Source organism: Pinus tabuliformis, chromosome 4_2 (genome assembly GCF_031772625.1).
Source record: "Pinus tabuliformis cultivar Carrire ecotype Pingquan chromosome 4_2, CPIR1, whole genome shotgun sequence".
NCBI classification, from domain to species: domain Eukaryota; kingdom Viridiplantae; phylum Streptophyta; class Pinopsida; order Pinales; family Pinaceae; genus Pinus; species Pinus tabuliformis.
The window spans coordinates 820,795,234-820,814,510 of NC_142304.1; the positions used below are offsets into that span (position 1 = coordinate 820,795,234).

The 19,277-nt window shown below is 44.1% G+C and overlaps 1 protein-coding gene across 4 annotated transcripts in view; it reads left to right on the forward strand.

Moving 5' to 3' along the window:
• The window catches only part of LOC149172188 (actin-related protein 8-like), a 593,626-nt gene that overhangs the window by 113,799 nt on the left and 460,550 nt on the right, over positions 1 to 19,277 (forward strand). The gene's annotated exons all lie outside the window — the stretch shown is intronic.

Consider the following 19,277-nt stretch of genomic DNA (forward strand, 5'->3'; position numbering starts at 1 on the left):
CTGTGTAGGAATGTAAATCCGAAAGGCCTTTGAGGTCTCACTGTAGCCCACAAAGATACCCTTCTCTGCGGTGGGCTCTAGTTTGGTTCTCTTCTCCTTGGGTATATGGGAGTATGTAATGCATCCAAAGATATGAATATGACCAATATCAGGCTTCTTCCCAGAGAAAGCCTCCTCCGGAGTCATGTGCCCCAAGGCACGATGCAGACTCCTGTTCTGCAAGTAAACAGCTGTGTTGCAGGCCTCTGCCCACAAGAACAATGGCAACCCTTGATCATGTAACATGGCTTTGGCAGCCCCTATGATGGATCTGTTCTTCCTCTCTGCAACCCCGTTCTGCTAGGGGTTGTAAGGAACAGTGAACTCCCTCCTAATGCCTGCCTCCGCACAATAGTCAACAAACTCTCCAAGGGTGTACTCTCCTCCATTGTCCGACCTCAGGGACTTGATCTTTCGACCTGTCTGTGTTTACACAAGAGCTCTGAACTCCTGAAACCGCTTGAAGACTTCACTCTTGGTCTTCAAAAAACAAATCCAGGTCTTCCTGGAGTGATCATCAATGAATAAAACATAGTACTCATATCCACTCAAGGGAACATGAGACATCCGACCACTCACATCGGAATGAATCAAATCAAGTATCCCAGTCGCTCTGCTGTCACTGCTGGGAAAAGGGGATTTGGCAAACTTGCCCGTCTCATAACCTCTGCAAGTATCAAAGTGATCAGTACTGAAATCTAGCACACCTGTAGTGATCTCCCGCAATGTCCTCAAGGCTCCATGATACATATGTCCCATCCTGTGGTGCCAAATCCCACACAGCTCAGAACTGCTAGCTCTGTTGTCGGTACTACTGCTCAATGCCAAAAGGGGCTGGAATGCAAACTTGTACACTTTGCATGTCGTACACCTATCACTCTAGCTGAATCAGCTGGAGTGCCCCTGGGATACATCAACACCTGTCCTCCCCTGAACAGTACCTCATATCCTTTGTCCTCCAAAGCTGAGACGGATATGAGGTTCTTCCTCATCCCTGGCACATAAAGAACATCTGACACTTTCAAGGGAGGTTTGGACTCCCTCTGAAATGCCAGTGTCCCCACCCCGACTGCTCTAACAACTCTGTCATCATCGAGTACTACCTCTATATCAGTGCCACTCTCTGAAAGCTATGAGAAGTACTCACGGACTCCTGTCATGTGACGTGAAGCCCCAATGTCCACATACCAGATACCTGAAGATGCTCCGCTAATCGAGGGAAAAGCAAGCTCCCTTTGAACCTGTGTGGCAGGTGATCCTACACTAGAGGACTCACACATAGTGAACGCAAACTCCCGGTCAAAATGACTTGCAAAGTCCTCAATCTCTGCTGAAGCTGCCACGTCCTGGTTATTCCCCTTCTTCTTCTTCTTCTCCGGACACACAACTGCATAGTGTCCCATCTTTTGACAATTCCAACACTTCACCTTGGAATAGTCCTTCTGTGTGTTCCCATGTTTACCTTTACCTTTGCCTTTGCCCCCACCACTGCTTGTGGAAGCCTACTTCTTCCCTTTGCCTTTCTTGCCTCCTGCCACCAGTGCTACATCCTCATCCTGCTCAACTGGCTTGGCTGCCCCAAGCTGACCTTTCATGTTCTCTGTCTGAATGCAATCATCCCAAAAACTCTTCCATGTGGGAAGGGTCTCACGTGCACAAACCCATCAGCAAAGTTCAACCATGAATAAGGGAGGCCATTCACTGCAATCCGCACCAACTCAGTGGGTGGAATGGCCTCTCTAATCGCTGCCAACTCATCTCTCACATTAGTAATCTTTGTGAGATATCCAGCTGCACTATCATTACCCATCTTAATGTTCTTCAGCTTCTCCTTCAGGACCATCTTCCGGTTCTCATTGGTACTCTGGTAGAGATTGGACAATGCTGTCCACATCTCATGGGCATTGCTCTTTCCTCTCACATGAGGAATGCAATGGTCTTTGATTCCGTCTAGAATCAACCTCTTACCCTTGTTGTTCTTTTTATTATAAGCTGTCAACTGAGTAGCATCAGTAGGCACAACAACAGGGTTCTGTGTGGTATGCACCATGATATCCCATACTTCTGCCTCCTCAAAGATACTCTGCATTCTCTCCTTCCAAACGCTGTAATTTGTATGCCCATCCAGCCTATCCTCCACCCTCAATCCCAATGACATACTGCTGTCCTAAAACTGAAAAATAGCACTGCTGTAGTAAAGATAAAACTGTTGTTTATGAAAAAAATCAGCTTGCTGGAATTTTCTGAGTGAAAAATCAATAGCTGTAATTTTTCCTTTTGCTGTCCCAAACTGTCCTTCAGCACTCAAGCTCTGATACCATGTAGAAATTTTTGTTTTCCCACCCCGTTTTCAGTTTCTCCTTATTTCTCCCATATAGCTAAATGCCCTTTCCCATAACCATACATTTAACACGCTGGAAAAAATAAATTTGCTGAAAACACAAATTCTGGAAATTTTACAGAATACTGGAAACAGAAATAAAAATCAGCAGTAATAAACAACCATTAAAACACATTTAAACACTGAGATTTTTTGTCAATGTGACCCTAGAAAAACCCCCTACAACTCTTGGGGAAAACCAGTTTGAGAGCTCTTCTTTATTTCTGGAAAATGCCTTTTTACAGTAAGAGAAATATTCAGCAAAAATCAACAAGCAAACTTTTACAACTTATCTCATCCTTGCTGAAACTCAGCCTTGCTGAAACTCCGCCCTGCTGAAACTCTGCTGTACAGACTTGCTGAAACTCTGCCCTGCTGAAACTCCGCTCTGCTGAAACTCTGCTGCTGCAACTCCACTCTGCTGAAACTCCGCTGCTGAAACTCCGCAGCTCACTGTCTAGAAATCTCCCTTGCTCTCTTGCTCTCCTTCTCTCATTCTGCTCATGAAAGAATGAATGACTTTTTCCTCCTTTAATCTAACCCCAAGTGATTTTTGGGTGATCCAAGTGACTTTTGGGTGATACCTAAATTCAATGGCTGAAATAGATTGAGATCTAAAGTTGAGATTAAATGCTCATTTAAATCTCACCTTTTATTTTTTAATTCACCCCACTTTAATAAAGACCCACTTAGTCATTTATTTCCAAAGTCGCTTTTCCTTTCTAATTTTTCATTGACTTTATAAAAGTCACTTTAAAATTAGACTTAGTAAATTTATCACTTAAAGTCACTTTTAAATTAGATTTAACTTTATAAAATTATAAAGTCACTTTAGGAGAAAAATTAAATTCTTTTGGACACTTTTCCCTAGGCTGAAGATCAAAGCCTAAGGGAACCACCTGTCCTCCGGTACCAAATTTCAACACAGAGAAAGAGAGGCAGGAGCAGCCAGTGCTCACGTAGGGTCACGCAGAGGCAGCGAAGTGTTGCTAAGAGCACCAGAGGGGCCAACGTAGCTGATGCAGAGGCTCCTAGAGCTGGCATAGGGCCAACGCTGGGCTAGGAGAGGCTGACAATGTCCAGATTGGGCAGATGCTGGTGTTTCAGGGGTAGATTGGTGCTGAGTAGTCGCCGAAAGGATTATTCGGGGTTTCAGCCAGTAAATTTGTTTGAAACGGAGAGGTATTACTGCTAAGGAAATTCTCTATTGGGTAGGCCAGTTTCGGCACCCAGGTTGTACTCTAATATTGCTTAATAAGAAAACCCTTAGATAGCTACACTGGTTTTCCCGCATTGGGTTTTTTCGGAGACATTGGTCCAAAAATAACGGTGTTATGTTGTGTGTTTGTTCTTGTTTCTTTTAGTTGCTGATCTGTAAAATGTTGAGCATGCACTGGTGTTTATGTTCAGTATTTACTTTGTAAATAACTTGTTAAAGAAAAATAACAAGTAAAAAGTGCATGAAGGGTTTCTAAACTAAGGTTAGAAACTTCAACACCCAGTCAGTCTGGAAGCGACGTGAGATTGAATATACCTCTGTTGCTATCCTGTGCTCCCTTTGTTGCTGCTGCCCTCCTGCATACATCTTTGTGCCTCTCGCACTGTTGCAACCTCCATTGCGCTGTCTCAGATTTCTGCACCCAAGCACTGCCTTGCTGCGCCACTACACTTTTCTCCACCCGACATCTGTCACTCTGTTACTGTCGTTAAGGGTTTCTGTAGCCGGATATGATCCAAATGTTTGGGCACCTCAAAGATCCTGCCCCTAGTTTGTAGTCCTCCTTACTACAACTCGGTGTCTCCCCACCTCTTTCCTAGAGGTGCATGAGCACTCATGCCATAGTCGTCATTAGTATCGACCTCTCTCCGCCTTGGTTGGAGATGCCTTGGAGTCAGAAGCCTCTCGTTTGTTTTTCTTCCTTGGACACTGGGATGCATAATGTCCCAGCTCCCCACAATGGAAGCTCTTCACCTTGGAGATGTCCTTCTTCTTCCTTTTCCCTTGCTGTCCCGCAAATGCTAGAGACACATCCTCCTCCTTCTTGATTCTTCTTCCCTTGCCACTACTCTCCGCCTTAGTCAACCTCCTGATATCTTATTGGCGAAGAGTTGCCCACATCTCCTCCCATCCTGAAAGAGTAGCCCTGCCCAAAATACTTTGGACAAATGTCTCCCACTCCTCGGAGATTGCATTCAGGGCGGTCCTCACCATGAACTTCGGATCTGGTGTAGACCCTATGGAGGTAAGTTGGTCATGAATCTCCTTCAATCTGAGGAGGAATGGATCTATCTGCTCTCCTTTCTGCATCTGATACAACCACAGTGTTGATTTGGGGTAGCATCAGATGTGCTCTAGCCACGAAATTTGGTGGAGAGGTTGGGGCACATGTGTTAAGTTATGGTATGTTCTATGCTTATAACAGTTTACTTATTTTTTTTATTATATCCCACCGGTTAGCAATCACATGTACATAAAGTAAAGTGCAGATAGAACATTAAACGATCGACAGAAAACAAGCCAAGACAAGAGACACAAGATGTGGCGGCTAGCCAGGGACAAACCCCACAATGTGTGCGGAAACCCTTTGATCAAATCTTCTTTTATCTTCAATAATTCAGCAGAGAGAAATAGTACAATAAATCTGATTCATATCAGCAGTAGCAAACCCTAGATCAGTATCATCAGCATTAGCGGCTTCATTATCAAACTAGGGCAGACCATATCTCAAAAACCGACAGTCGGATTGACTTCATTCCACCACCAAAAATTTCGGCTTCCAGAGGAGGTTCAGATGAACCTACAGCGCAGTTCAGATGAGGAGATCCTCTAGGCCACGCAAGTCAATCTTTACTTCTGCAGTTGCAGCTTCAGTTTTAGCAGTTTCCGGCTTCAAACTAGGGCAGTCAATATCTTGCAAACCGTTCGTCGGATTGACTTCATTCCACCACCAAAAGTTGCGGCTTTCAGAGGAGGTTCAGATGAACCTACAGCGCAGTTCCAAAGAGGAGATCTTCTAGGCCACGCAAGTCAATCTTTACTTCTGCAGTTGCAGCTTCAAATTCAGCAGTTTCCGGCTTCAAACTAGGGCAGTCGATATCTTGCAAACCGTTCGTCGGATTGACTTCATTCCACCACCAAAAGTTGCGGCTTTCAGAGGAGGTTCAGATGAACCTATAACGCAGTTCCAAAGAGGAGATCTTCTAGGCCACGCAAGTCAATCTTTACTTCTACAGTTGCAGCTTCAAATTCAACAGCTTCCGGCTTCACATGTGTGAGAGAGAGAGACCCATTTCAGCGCAGTAGAGAAGAGACTCATATCTGCGCAGTAGAGAGAGAGAGATGTGATGAGATGAGTGAGTCCAAATGAGGAAAAGTCCTCTTATATTTATACACAATGTTGGTGGGTGAATAGATGCGACTGTTGGGCTTCTGAGCCTACATGAGTTGTAGGTCGGCTTGATAATTATTCCATAATCAAAATAAATTCATATCTCCATGAATACTTGTCGGAATTGGATGATCTTTATATCAATCCTACACCTCTCGACGAGAGGAATCTAATAAAATATTATCAACCATGAATAAGATGACCCACATGAAGTTTTGCCCTGTTGCCAATTTTAACATTCCCTCTCAACCATGGAGAACTTCATCTGCAATCTGTCTATCGGTCGTTACTATTCATCCATCAAATGCACTGCCCTGTACAGCCTGACCCTTGCCCTGCTCTGCTCTATTTTGCCTGTTCTACTTTGTCTTGTTCTACCCTGCACTGATATGTACTGTTTTGCTCTGTTCTGCTCTGCTTTTGTTCGAATTATGGAGAAGAAGAAATGATCGAGGATGTATCATACTGACTCAAAGTCAGTCTCAGAGTATGTACCACTGGTCCCAGACCAGTCTCAACCAACTCAAAGTCAGCGTCATAGTGAGTACAACTCCAATGGTCCCAGACCAATATCATCCTCCACTGACTCAAAGTCAGTCTCAGAGTATGTACTATGTACCACTGATCCCAGACCAGTCTCAATCGACCCGAAGTCAGCGTCATAGTATGGTACAATTCCTACCACTGGTCCCAGACCAGTATCATTGATCCTAGATCAATGGAGGTCATCCTAGCGTAGGGAGTACGGTAGTTGCAACGATGCGTCCATCGGTACTACTATGGTCCTTAACTTCATTTCCCTGCTCATTGATCAGATGAGAGGTACTTCCCATGAGTCCCAGACTGCATGGGTAGGATGCCTCGACAGGAGAACTAATCAATCCTGTCCTCACAGGAGAACACATCAATCCTGCTACAATTGCCATGGAGAACACATCAATCCAGGCCTCACAGGAGAACACATCAATCCTGCTACAATCGCCGTGGAGAACACATCAATCCAGGCTGCCATGGAGAACACATCAATCTAGGCCTCATAGGAGAACTAATCATCCTGCTACACAGGAGAGCGAATCATCCTGTTCCACAAGAGAGCGAATCATCTTGTCCCACAAGAGAGCGAATCATCTTGTTCCAATGTGCACCACCAGGGGAGGGTGAGTCACCCTGTGGTCATATGTTGCTCCAGTAGGAACCGCAAGCCCTTAGAGCTCCCAGAGCTCAATGTATGCAACATGCAGGACCCTTGTACAAGGGTTTCTTGCCGACTCCAAGTCGTTTGGGAAAATCACAGATTAGATCTTTCCTAGGGGCTTTGACAAGGTGTATCAACCTGTACATCATCTTAATGTGATGGAGCTTCCTTGCTCATCGAGTTACCATATCGCAGATGATGTCTATCTGCTGGAGCAATTGACGAATACAGGATTCCTCAATAATCAAATCCCACCTCTGGTTGTTACAGAGAATCACAGTGGTATCCAATGTAAATCCAAACAGCTCACTGAAGACCTTTCGCAACCAGACTGCCTCACACGAGGTCATGCTAGCAACAATATATCCTGCTTCGGCGGTGCTCAAAGCCACCGACTTCTGCTTCTTGCTTATCCAGGATATCGAAGCAGATCCTAAGGTGAAACAACACCCGAAAGTGCTCTTACGGTCCACCACACTTCCTGCCCAATCAACATCAGTATATCCAAGTAGTCGCACATCTCCAGCAGTGTATCTTAATCCATGAGAGATTGTGTCCTGAAGACATCTCAGAAGATTCCTGGCATCAATCCAGTGAGGCTCAACCAAATATGAGCTCACAATGCTAACTGCAAAACATATGTTCGGACGGAGGTTCACCAAGAACATCAATGCGAATGAGTTTTTGAAACTCAGAGGCATTTCCCAAGTCTGGTCCGACATCGCTACCATATAACTTCTGAAAGTTAAGATCCTCGAGGTAGTCACAGGCTTGCAATCCATCATACCGAATCTTTCCAATATATTTACCACATATTTTCCTTGAGATAGGAAAATTTCCCTTGGCTTCTGCCACACTTCAAGTCCTAGGAAGTAGTGCATCAGTCCTAGGTCTTTCATTTCAAATTCAGAGGCCAACTCCCTCTTACATTTGTGAATGAGAGGGTCTGCACCTGTTAGAAAGAGGTCATCCACATACAGCACCAGTATGAGAGGCTTGTCATCTTCAACCTTAAAGTAAAGGTTAGGATCGGCTTCACTCTTAGCGAATCCCAGCTTCATCAAGTAGCTATCGATCCTCTCATACCATGCTCGGGGTGCTTGCTTCAGCCCATAGAGAGCTTTCTTCAACCTACATACATGAGATTTTCGATCATAAATCTCAAATCCTTCGGGTTGCTCCACGTAGACCTCTTCTTTGATCGAGCCATGCAAGAACGCAGTCTTGACATCCATCTGATGTAGGTTCCATCCTTGTGAAGCGACAAGGGCTATGATCGAGCGGATGGTCGTATATCTGGCAACAGGTGCAAATATCTCATCATAGTCTATACCTTCCTTTTGGGAGAAACCTCGAGCAACAAAACGAGCCTTATACTTTTCTGTGCTTCCATCTGCTGCATGCTTTATCTTGTAAAGCCATTTGGAAGTAACAACAGTCTTGTCCTGGGGTCTGGGAACTACTTCCCAAACATCATTCTTTATGATAGACTCATATTCTTCGGTCATAGCATCCTTCCATACTTGATGCTTGAAGGCATCTGAGAATGACGAAGGCTCATTTTGTATGATCGTGCTCATGATGGTCAGGTATCCTTGATACCTATTAGGTTTCTTACTTTCACGAAAGGTTCCTCGGGGTGCAGCATGTCCTTCAGCATCATCAAGTAACCCCTTAAGCCATGAAGGCCTCTTCCTAGAAGAGGAAGGCTCATATGGAGGAGGATCAATCGGATTCATGGGTTCTTCTACATCAGGCATTGATTCATCATCCTTTTCTTTCGGTTCCCTGGTGTCGGCTTCTTGAGAGCTACTCAAAGTCAACAGATTGTCCACCTTGCTGAGAGCCATATCTTCGTCAAAGGTGACATCATGACTAATTATGACTTCCCTTTGACCGGTTACATAGATTCTATAGCCTTTAGTATTTTCACCATAGCCCACGAAAATTCCCTTCTTTCCAGATGCTCCCATTTTATTTCTTTTCTCTTTCGGCACATGAAAGTATACAGGGCTTCCAAAAATTTTAAAATGAGAAACATTAGGTTTCTTACCGGTGAATTTTTCTTCAGGAGTCTTGGAACCCAATGCTTGATGAGGGCATCAATTTTGTACATATACGGCAATGTTTGCAGCTTCAGCCCATAGAAACTTTGGAAGTCTTTGATCATGTAGCATGGCTCGGACAGCTTCCATCATCGTGTTGTTCTTCCTTCCCACCACACCATTCTGCTCAGGAGTATGTGGTGTAGTAGTCTCCCTCTTAATGCCAACCTCAGGTATGCCTGAGTAAACCAATTGTAATATATCAGAGGTCTTGCTTTGGCTTGAGGGGAATGGTCCCCTTTTGAGCTTTCCTTTGGCACATCCCAGACATACACCTTCTTTCTCTACTTGGAATTCGGGCATCCTTGTTACCATTTGTATTACATCGGGTAGAGCTTTGTAATGAAGATGGGCAAACCTCCGATGCCAAAGTTCGGACTAAAGAGTTGTATCACAAGACATGACACCTAGTGGACTTCCATCGATCTGATATAATGAATCAACACTAAACCCAAGAGTAAAGGCATCTTTAACATTATTTTTCCATATACATACCTTGCCATTGCTGAAGGTTACCTTATAGCCTTTGTCTTCCATTGCCGAGATGGATACCAGGTTCTTTTTGAGGTCAGGTGCATTTACTACATCCTAGAATTTCTAGCCTTCTTGAATGCTTGTCCTCTTTCTTGATTCCCAGCTCTCCTCTTACCTTTGCTGTTGAATTTGTCATTCCTTTGATTGCCATCAGAGGGATTTCGAGTTGCATCACTACATACTGTACCATGCTTCTCTAATCATGATTATCATCATGCTGCCCATGTCCATGATTTTATCCATCATAATGCTGCTCAAACTAGTGTTCATCATCATCATGCTATCCTATATGTCCATGATCTCATGTTGCCCTTTATGTCCATGATCTCATTCCTCATGATGATCATGATCTCATACATAGTGACTTGCTTTATCGCAAATGTAACATCGTCATTTTCTTCTAGCCTTAGGTCCAGCCTTTCCTTTTGATTTAGTCCTGGAATTATTTCTTTTCTTTGCATGAGAAGAAAAGGCAGCAGGAGGACCTTTTAGGCATGGGCATTTCTTGCTCTTCTACCCTTGTTTGTTCTTGAATACATCTAGCCATTAATTCCTCGAAACTAAGAATTACATTATTGTTCAGAAGAGTAGTCCTGAACACATACCATTCAGATGGTAATCCTCCGAGAGTTGTGAGTGCCATTTCTCTGTCAGTATTGGTTTCCCCGATAGATAGGAGATCGTTCTTGATCTCGGTGATTCTTAAGAAGTATGCTTGCATACTTTCATCTTTACCCTTCTTGATTTCCCTCAACTTATTTCTAAGAAACAAAACGTGATTTGCATCATTAACTTCAAATAAACTCACCAGTCTGTCGTAAATTTCCTTGGAGGTGTCTAGATCAGAGATGTAGGCCACCAAGCGCTTGTCGATAGAGTCCCGGATGATCTTCTTTGTTTTGACTTTTCCATTTTTCCATTTGTTCCAGGCAGCAGCAGATGCATTTGATGAAGGCTCAACAATATTGCCTCTTACATGGTCCAGCACTCCTTGATCTTCAAGGGTTAGATCGATAGACATCTTCCATCTGTGATAGTCAGCTTTCTCACGGAGTTTGTCTTCGGCAGGAAAGAGTGTTGAGGACCCCATAGTTCTTTTAGGATAGCCTTGACAATCTTCTCTTCAATGATTGCTCTTGCTCTTGCTCGGGCTTTGTCTTCACCTCAGCTCTGATACCATGTTAAGTTATGGTATGTTCTATGCTTATAAAAGTTTACTTCTTTTTCTTATTATATCCCACCGATTAGCAATCACATGTACATAAAGTAAAGTGCAGATAGAACATTAAACGATCGACAGAAAACAAGCCAAGACAAGAGACACAAGATGTGGCGGCTAGCCAGGGACAAACCCCACAATGTGTGGGGAAACCTTTTGATCAAATCTTCTTTTATCTTCAATAATTCAGCAGAGAGAAATAGTACAATAAATCTGATTCATATCAGCAGTAGCAAACCCTAGATCAGTATCATCAGCATTAGCGGCTTCATTATCAAACTAGGGCAGACCATATCTCACAAACCGACAGTCGGATTGACTTCATTCCACCACCAAAAGTTTCGGCTTCCAGAGGAGGTTCATATGAACCTACAGCGCAGTTCAGATGAGGAGATCCTCTAGGCCATGCAAGTCAATCTTTACTTCTGCAGTTGCAGCTTCAGTTTCAGCAGTGTCCGACTTCAAACTAGGGCAGTCGATATTCGTCAAACCGTTCGTCGGATTGACTTCATTCCACCACCAAAAGTTGCGGCTTTCAGAGGAGGTTCAGATGAACCTACAACGCAGTTCCAAAGAGGAGATCTTCTAGGCCACGCAAGTCAATCTTTACTTCTGCAGTTGCAGCTTCAAATTCAGTGGTTTCCGGCTTCAAACTAGGGCAGTCGATATCTTGCAAACCGTTCGTCGGATTGACTTCATTCCACCACCAAGTTGCGGCTTTCAGAGGAGGTTCAGATGAACCTACAGCGCAGTTCCAAAGAGGAGATCTTCTAGGCCACGCAAGTCAATCTTTACTTCTGCAGTTGCAGCTTCAAATTCAACAGCTTCCGGCTTCACATGTGTGAGAGAGAGAGACCCATTTCAGCGCAGTAGAGAAGAGACTCATATCTGTGCAGTAGAGAGAGAGAGATGTGATGAGATGAGTGAGTCCAAATGAGGAAAAGTCCTCTTATGTTTATACACAACGTTGGTGGGTGAATAGATGCGACTGTTGGGCTTCTGAGCCTACATGAGTTGTAGGTCGGCTTGATAATAATTCCATAATCAAAATAAATTCATATCTCCATGAATACTTGTCGGAATTGGATGATCTTTATATCAATCCTACACCTCTTGACGAGAGGAATCTAATAAAAATATTATCAGCCATGAATAAGATGACCCACATGAAGTTTTGCCATGGTTGCCAATTTTAACAACATGAGATCTCCAATACCCATAAAGGGTTTGGGCAGATTCTAAACAGATAAGGAGATATTAAAATAGTTAATATTTTTAATGGAGTCCCTAAGTCTAAACTTAGGGAAACTAAAATATTAATGTGTATTAATATGAATCTGTGTTAGAGTGGTCCAAAAGACATGGATCAAGCCAGACCTAATATTAGCCGTTGATTAGGGACTTAATCTCGGTCATTGAAATGTCAACAGGAAAAGTATAAGAGGAGGCTTGAGGGTCACTTGGAGAATAAACGAGAGTGATCAATCATTCTATTCTCTAAAGCGGGGTTTGCTAAGAGAGATAGAATCAGTGATCGGGAGAGCAGTTGACGGGCATTGAGGACAAAGAGACAGAGAGGTAGAGATAGTATCGGGATAGTAGCAGAGCGTCCTGAGAGAAATACGCAGGAGCAGCCAGTGCTCACGCAGGGCCACGCAGAGGCAGCTAAGTGCTGCGTAGAGCACCAGAGGGAACAGTGTAGCTGACGCAGAGGCTTAGAGAGCTGACGTACGGCCTGTTGGTGATGATGCAGTGCTGACACTGGGCTAGGAGATTTTGACGCAATCCAGATTGGGCAGACGCTGGGGTTTCTGGGGTAGATTGGTGCTGAGTAGCTGCCGGAAGGATTATCCGGGGTTTCGGCTAGTAGATTTGTCAGAAACTGAGAGGTATTACTGCTAAGGAAATTCTCTGTTGGGTAGGCCAGTTTTGGCACTCAGATTGTACTCTGATATTTTGCTTAATAAGAAAACCCTTAGATAGCTGCACCAGCTTTCTCGCATTGGGTTTTATCGGGGACATTAGTCCAAAAATAATGGTGTCATATGGTGTGTTTTGTTCTTGTTTCTTTTAGTTGTTGATATTTAATATGTTGAGCATGCACTAGTGTTTATTTTCAGTATTTACATTGTAAATAACTTGTTAAGGAAAAAATAACAAGTAGGTAGGAATAAATCAGATAAAGTGCATGGAGGATTTCTATCTGAGTAAACTTCGAAAGTTTAACATGGTATCAAAGCATGGTTGCAGATCATAGGAGGACTAACAGACATCAGTGGAACAGAGCAATAGCAGCAGAAAATAGTTGTCCCAAGTTGACAGAAGTTGTTTCTAGTAGAGCAGAAGCCAAGAAGTGTGATGTAGAGCCAGCCAGAGCCACACAGAGGAAGTCGAGAGCTGCGCAGAGCCTCAGAGAGGACAGCGTTGCTGACGCAGAGGGCCAGAGGGTTGACGTGGGGCATCCCACGGTTGACGCAGACCCATCCAGGGTGACGTAGGGCTAGCGTCAGGCAGAGAGGCGCTGACGTAGTCCACAAAGAGGTAGTTGCTGGGGTTTAGAAGGCTGCAGGAATATTGCAGAGTAGAGTTGGTGAGGTACTGTAGTCAGAATAGTACCTGACAGAGCAGGGCCATAGGAGTTGTTACGGAGGGTTTCTAGCCGAGAAACCCGTATCAGAAGTGCAGCTGCACAAGTCGATCAAAGTAGGGGGCATCTCGATAAGCGGCAGAAGGATTTCCAGGAGGGAAATCAAGACTCAGAGGGAGTCCAGAAGAGAACTTGCACACAGGAAGTAGAGACTCAGAGGAGTCGAATAGAGAACTTCCAGGAGGGAAGTAGAGGAGCATCATGGCACTACACGGGGTAAGAGACTAGGATAGACTGGACGGTGCATCGAACTTCGCAGTCTTGAAGGCCAAAATCTTATCAGTGCTTGACAAGAATCGTGTCAAGAACTTCGCCTTGAAGGTAATAGTTGTCCCAGTCAACCCCAATGATGATGACAGGTACGAAGAGGCTATGGCGAGAGCCAAGTGCATTATCCTTGACGGGGTCAAGGATCATGTGGTACCACATATAGCCGAGAAGGAAACGACATTTGAGATGTGGGAGGCTTTCAAGAAGCTGTACCAGAGTACTTCTGTGCAAAGAAGAATGCTGCTCTAGAACCAAATGAGGTCGTATCAGATGAAGAAGGGTCAATCAATTGACACCTTTCTCGGAGGACTCAATGAGATCCGAGACCAGTTGACTGCTATAGGAGCGACACCAGATCAGGAGCTTATGGTGAGGACAACCCTGAATGCCGTCTCAGAAATTTTAGAAGTATTTTTCCAGAGTATCGTGGGCGGAGGGACTCACCCATCTTGGGACGAGATGTGGCCAGCTCTTCTCTAGGAAGAGATCAGACGACAGTCGAAGACAGGTAGTAGCAGCAAAGGGATCAAGGTCAAGTAGGAGGAGGAGGATGTGGCCCTAGCATTTGAGGGAAAGTAGGAAAAGCGAAAGAAGAAAGATCTCTCCAAGATCAAGTGCTTCCACTGTGGGGAGCTAGGTCATTATGCTACACAGTGTCCAAGGAAGAAGAGTAAGGGAGAGTGTTCCGAGACTAAGGCAACGCCAACACGGACAAAGAAGGAAGTTTTGATAGACGATGATTGTGCTATGAGTGCACACGCACCACTTGAGCGGAAGTGAGGAGACTCGAGCTATAGTCAGGGGGACTACAGGCGATGAGGGGCAAGATCCTTGAGGTACCCAGCCTCTTGGATTAGACCTTGCTACGGGAGCCCTGACGAGGAGTAGCAAGACTGGCTGAGTGGGTAGAGACGAATGTGGATGGAGTGGCGGAGAGAGCTACAGTGCAGGAGTCCCAAGACAGCGCAGAGCTAGCAGGCTGCAGCAGTGTGAGAGGCACAGGAGTGTTGCTTCAGTTCAGAAGGCACAAAGAGGTGTGAAATGGTGCGAGATGCAGGGAGTTGTTGCAGCAGCGTAGAGGTCAGAGAGAGGGAGCACTTGTCAGCGATAGAGGGAGCTTTAGCATTAGTGGATGTTTCTAGCCGAATAGAGAGGTCAATTGGGAGATCAGTGACTTACTTCTCAATAACTGAGTTGCGGTGCAGCAGTGGGCAACACGATGCAACATAATGAGAGGAGGTGCAATACAGATGTAGTGCTGGGAGGAACGACCAGCAGCAACACGGATGCAGAGGGAGCTGTCGTACAGATGCAACTGTGGCAGTGGTAGAACCATGGGCAACAGTACCGGATGTAGCAGTGCAGAGGATGTTGGGAAGGAAAGCCTAGCATCAGCACAGGTATCAATGTCGGATGATCAAAGTAATGCTCAGTGAGGAGTATTGTTAGAGTACAGTCCTCACTAAGAGGGAGTGTTGATTTGGGGTGGCATCGGATGTGCTCTAGCCACGAAATTTGGTGGAGAGGTTGGGGCACATGAGATCTCCAATACCCAGAAAGGGTTGGGGCAGATTCTAAACAGATCAGGAGATATTAAAATAATTAATATTTTTAATGGAGTTCCTAAGTATAAACTTAGGGAAAAGAAAATATTAATGTGTATTAACATGAATTTGTGTTAGAGTGGTCCAAAAGACATGGATCAAGCCAGATCTAATCTTAGCCGTTGATTAGGGACTCAATCTCGGCCGTTGATATGTAAACAGGAAAAGTATAAGAGGAGGCTTGAGGGTCACTTGGAGAATAAACCAGAGTGATCAGTCATTCTATTCTCTAGAGCGGGGATTGCTAAGAGAGATAGAATCAGTGATCGGGAGAGCAGCCGAGGGGCATTGAGTACAAAGAGAAAGAGACAGAGATAGTGCTGGGATAGCAACTAGAGAGAGAGACGCAGGAGAAGCCAGTTCTCACGCAAGGCCACGCAGAGGCAGTTAAGTGTTGCGCAAAGCACCAAAGGGGATAGCGTAGCGGATGCAAAGGCTCAGAGAGCTGATGCAGGGCCTCCTGGGGTTGACGCAGGCCAAGATAGGTTGACGTAGTGCCAGCGTTGGGCTAGGAGAGGCTGACACAGTCCAAATTGGGCAGATGCTGGGGTTTCTGGGGCAGATTGGTGCTGAGTCCCTGTCGGAAGGATTATCTCGGGTTTCAGACAGTAGATTTGTCAGAAACCGAGAGGTATTACTGCTAAGGAAATTCTCTGTTGGGTAGGCCTGTTTCGGCACCCAGATTGTACTCTGATATTGCTTAATAAGAAAACCCTCAGATAGCTGCACCGGTTTTCCCACATTGGGTTTTCCGGAGACATTAGTCCAAAAATAATGGTGTCATAGGTGTGTTTTGGTCTTGTTTCTTTTAGTTGTTGATCTGTAATATGTTGAGCATGCACTAGTGTTTATTTTTAGTATTTACGTTGTAAATAACTTGTTAAGGAAAAATAACAAGTAGATAGGAATAAGTCAGATAAAGTGCATGGAGGGTTTCTAACTGAGTAAAATTAGAAGCTTCAACACACAACTGATTCTCCAATAACATCTTCCGCTGCATAGAAGTGCCCTGATACAAGGTCGTCAAAGTATCCCACATTTCCTTTGCTATGTACTTTTCAACAATATGTGGTATGACATGATCTTTGACCCCATCTAGGATCATGCACTTTTCCCTCGCCATTGCATCCTCATACTTCTCATTTTTAGCTGGGTCGACCAGGATAGCCACGGTTCTCAAGGCAAATTCCTTGATGCAATGTCTATCCAGGACTGCCAGGATCCTGGCCTTCCAAATGACAAAGTTGGAAGCCCCATCCAACCTGTCCTAATCCCTCAGTCAGTTCATAGTTCTTTCATCTCCTCTTTTGGACTCCCTCTGAGTTTCGACTTCCCTCCTAGAAATCTCCCTCTAAGACCTGATTTCCCTGATGGAAATCCTCCCACCAAATGTCGAACCGCTCCTCTCCAATCCTCCTCGCAACTGCAACACGGATCTGGATTTCTTTGCTAGAAATCCGTTAAGATAGCGACTCCCTCTACTTTGTTTTTATCCCGTTAGTTACGGTTATTCACTGACAGAAACAACACCCTACCAGCTTCTCAATCAAAATCTTCCCACAACTCCCCAAGCCCCGACAACTGAAGAAACTGAGCCTTTTAGGGTCTGCGCAATCCCAGGAATGACAAAATTTGCTCCTCCTGGCCACAGCGTCAATCCTTCCTGGCTGAGAAAGATGATCGGGCACTGCGTAGGTCTAATATTTCCCTCTCTGCCTCTTTGGTGACCCTCCTATTTCAAAATGATGACACAATCCCTTTGCATCATTTCTTCTCTGCTGCTTCTGCTTTGGAACAACATTGTCTCTTGGGACAGCTGCTACTGCTGTAAATTCTTCAGATTACTGTTGGTGCCTTCAGTTCTCCTGTGATATGTAACGCTCTGGTACCATGTTGAAATTTCTAAGTCTGACACATCATAAATTCCTACTGCATTATTTGGTTTATTATCTCCTACTTGTTCTTTCCATTAACAAGCTATTTATAAATATAAATACTGAAATAAACAGAAATGCAGCCTCAACACATATATATATCAACAACTGAAATAATTGAGACAATCACAGAAGGGACACCATTATTTTTGTACAATCGCCCCTGGAAAAACCCAATGCGGGAAAACCAGTGCAACAGATATTAGGGTTTTATTATTATGCAGTTTCTGAATACAACTAGGGTGCCATAAATGGCTCATTGAACAGAGAATGCCCTTGGGAGTAGTACCTCTCTTCATTGACAGATATTCTGGCTGATCAACAACCGAATGATGAGCCCCATAGTAATTGTTCCTTAGCTGGACAACGAAAGCTGCTCCAAGCTTCCCTCTGGAATTGCTTCACCCACTAGAGACTACGTCACCCTCCTACGGCTCTACGTCATCTCACCAACACTTAGTTTGCCCCACGAAAATCACCCAGCGCAACTCCTCAGCCCTCTGCGTCAGCTCTGCTAGCCTTTACGTAGCTACTTCTACCTCTGCGTCAGCCACTTGGCTCTATGTGTCAGCCCTCTGGCCCTCTGCGTTACCCACACTGGCCTCCTCAGCCATTGCGTCAGCCCCAGCTGCCTCTGCGTCAGCCTTACCAGGCTCTGCGCTATCTCTCTGGCACTATCTTTGCCTCTCTGTTATATATTTTCGGCCTTCTGTCGAACTGCGCTTTGCTGCAGCAGATCACTAGTTCGATTCTCTCTGCAAACCTCGCTCCAGAAAAGCGAACTGACTGATCAATTTGGTGTCTCCAACTGACCCTCAAGCCTCCTCTTATATTTTTCTTGTTGAGTCTTCAACGGCCGAAATTAAGTCCCTAATCAACGGCTAAGATTAGATTTGGCTTGATCCATGTCATTTAGAACATTCTCACCCAGTTTTATATTAATACCCATTAATATTTTAATTTTCCTAAGTTTAGACTTAGGAACCCCATTAAAAATATTAATTATTTTAATATCTCTCCAACGGGGTGGAATTTCCCCAAACCATTTATGGGTCTTCAAGATCTTATGTTCTTTAGCCTCTCCAGCAATTTTCATGGCTAGAGCACATTCGATGCTACCACAAATAAACACTCTTTAGAGTGCATCTGCAGCAACATTTTGCTTCCCTTTTTTGTAGATGATTTCAAAGTCATAACTCATCATCTTTGTCACCCATTTTTGTTGCTCTTCTGAATATAATCTTTGTTCCAAAAAGTATTTAAGACTATCATGACCTGTTTTTACCTTGAAGTGGCTTCCCATTAGATAAGGTCACCATTTCTTTAGTGCATGTAGTATTGCTAACATTTCCTTCTCATAAATAGGTTTGTGTAAATACTTTCCTTTGATTGGAAAACTTTCAAAAGCAATGGGTCTTCCTTCTTGCATCAAAACTGCTCCAATCCCATTTCCTAAAGCATCACATTCCACAATAAAAAAAAATTGTGAAGTCTGGCATAGCTAAGACCGGTGCTTGGAACATTGCCTCTTTAAGATGTTGAAAGGCCTTCGTTGCTTTTGGAGTAAAAAAAAATACATCTTTCTTCAGTAATGATGTTAGAGGTGCCTATATTCTCCCATAATTCTTAGCAAACTTGCGATAATACCCTGTCAACCTAAGAAATCCTCGAAGATGCTTTATGGTTGTGGGGATTCTCCATTCCTTAATGGCATTAATTTTATTAGGGTCTACGTTAACACCCTCATGAGATACAATATGACCCAAATATTCCATCTCTGGTACTCCAAAGAAACATTTGGAAGTTTTTGCATATAATTGTTTCTCCTCCAATAGTTTGAGCACCCTATCAACATGTTGAACATGATCTTTGCAAGACTTGCTGTAGATTAGTATATCATCGAAAAATACTAACAAAAATTTTCTAAGGAAGGGTTTGAAAATGGGATTCATCAAACTTTG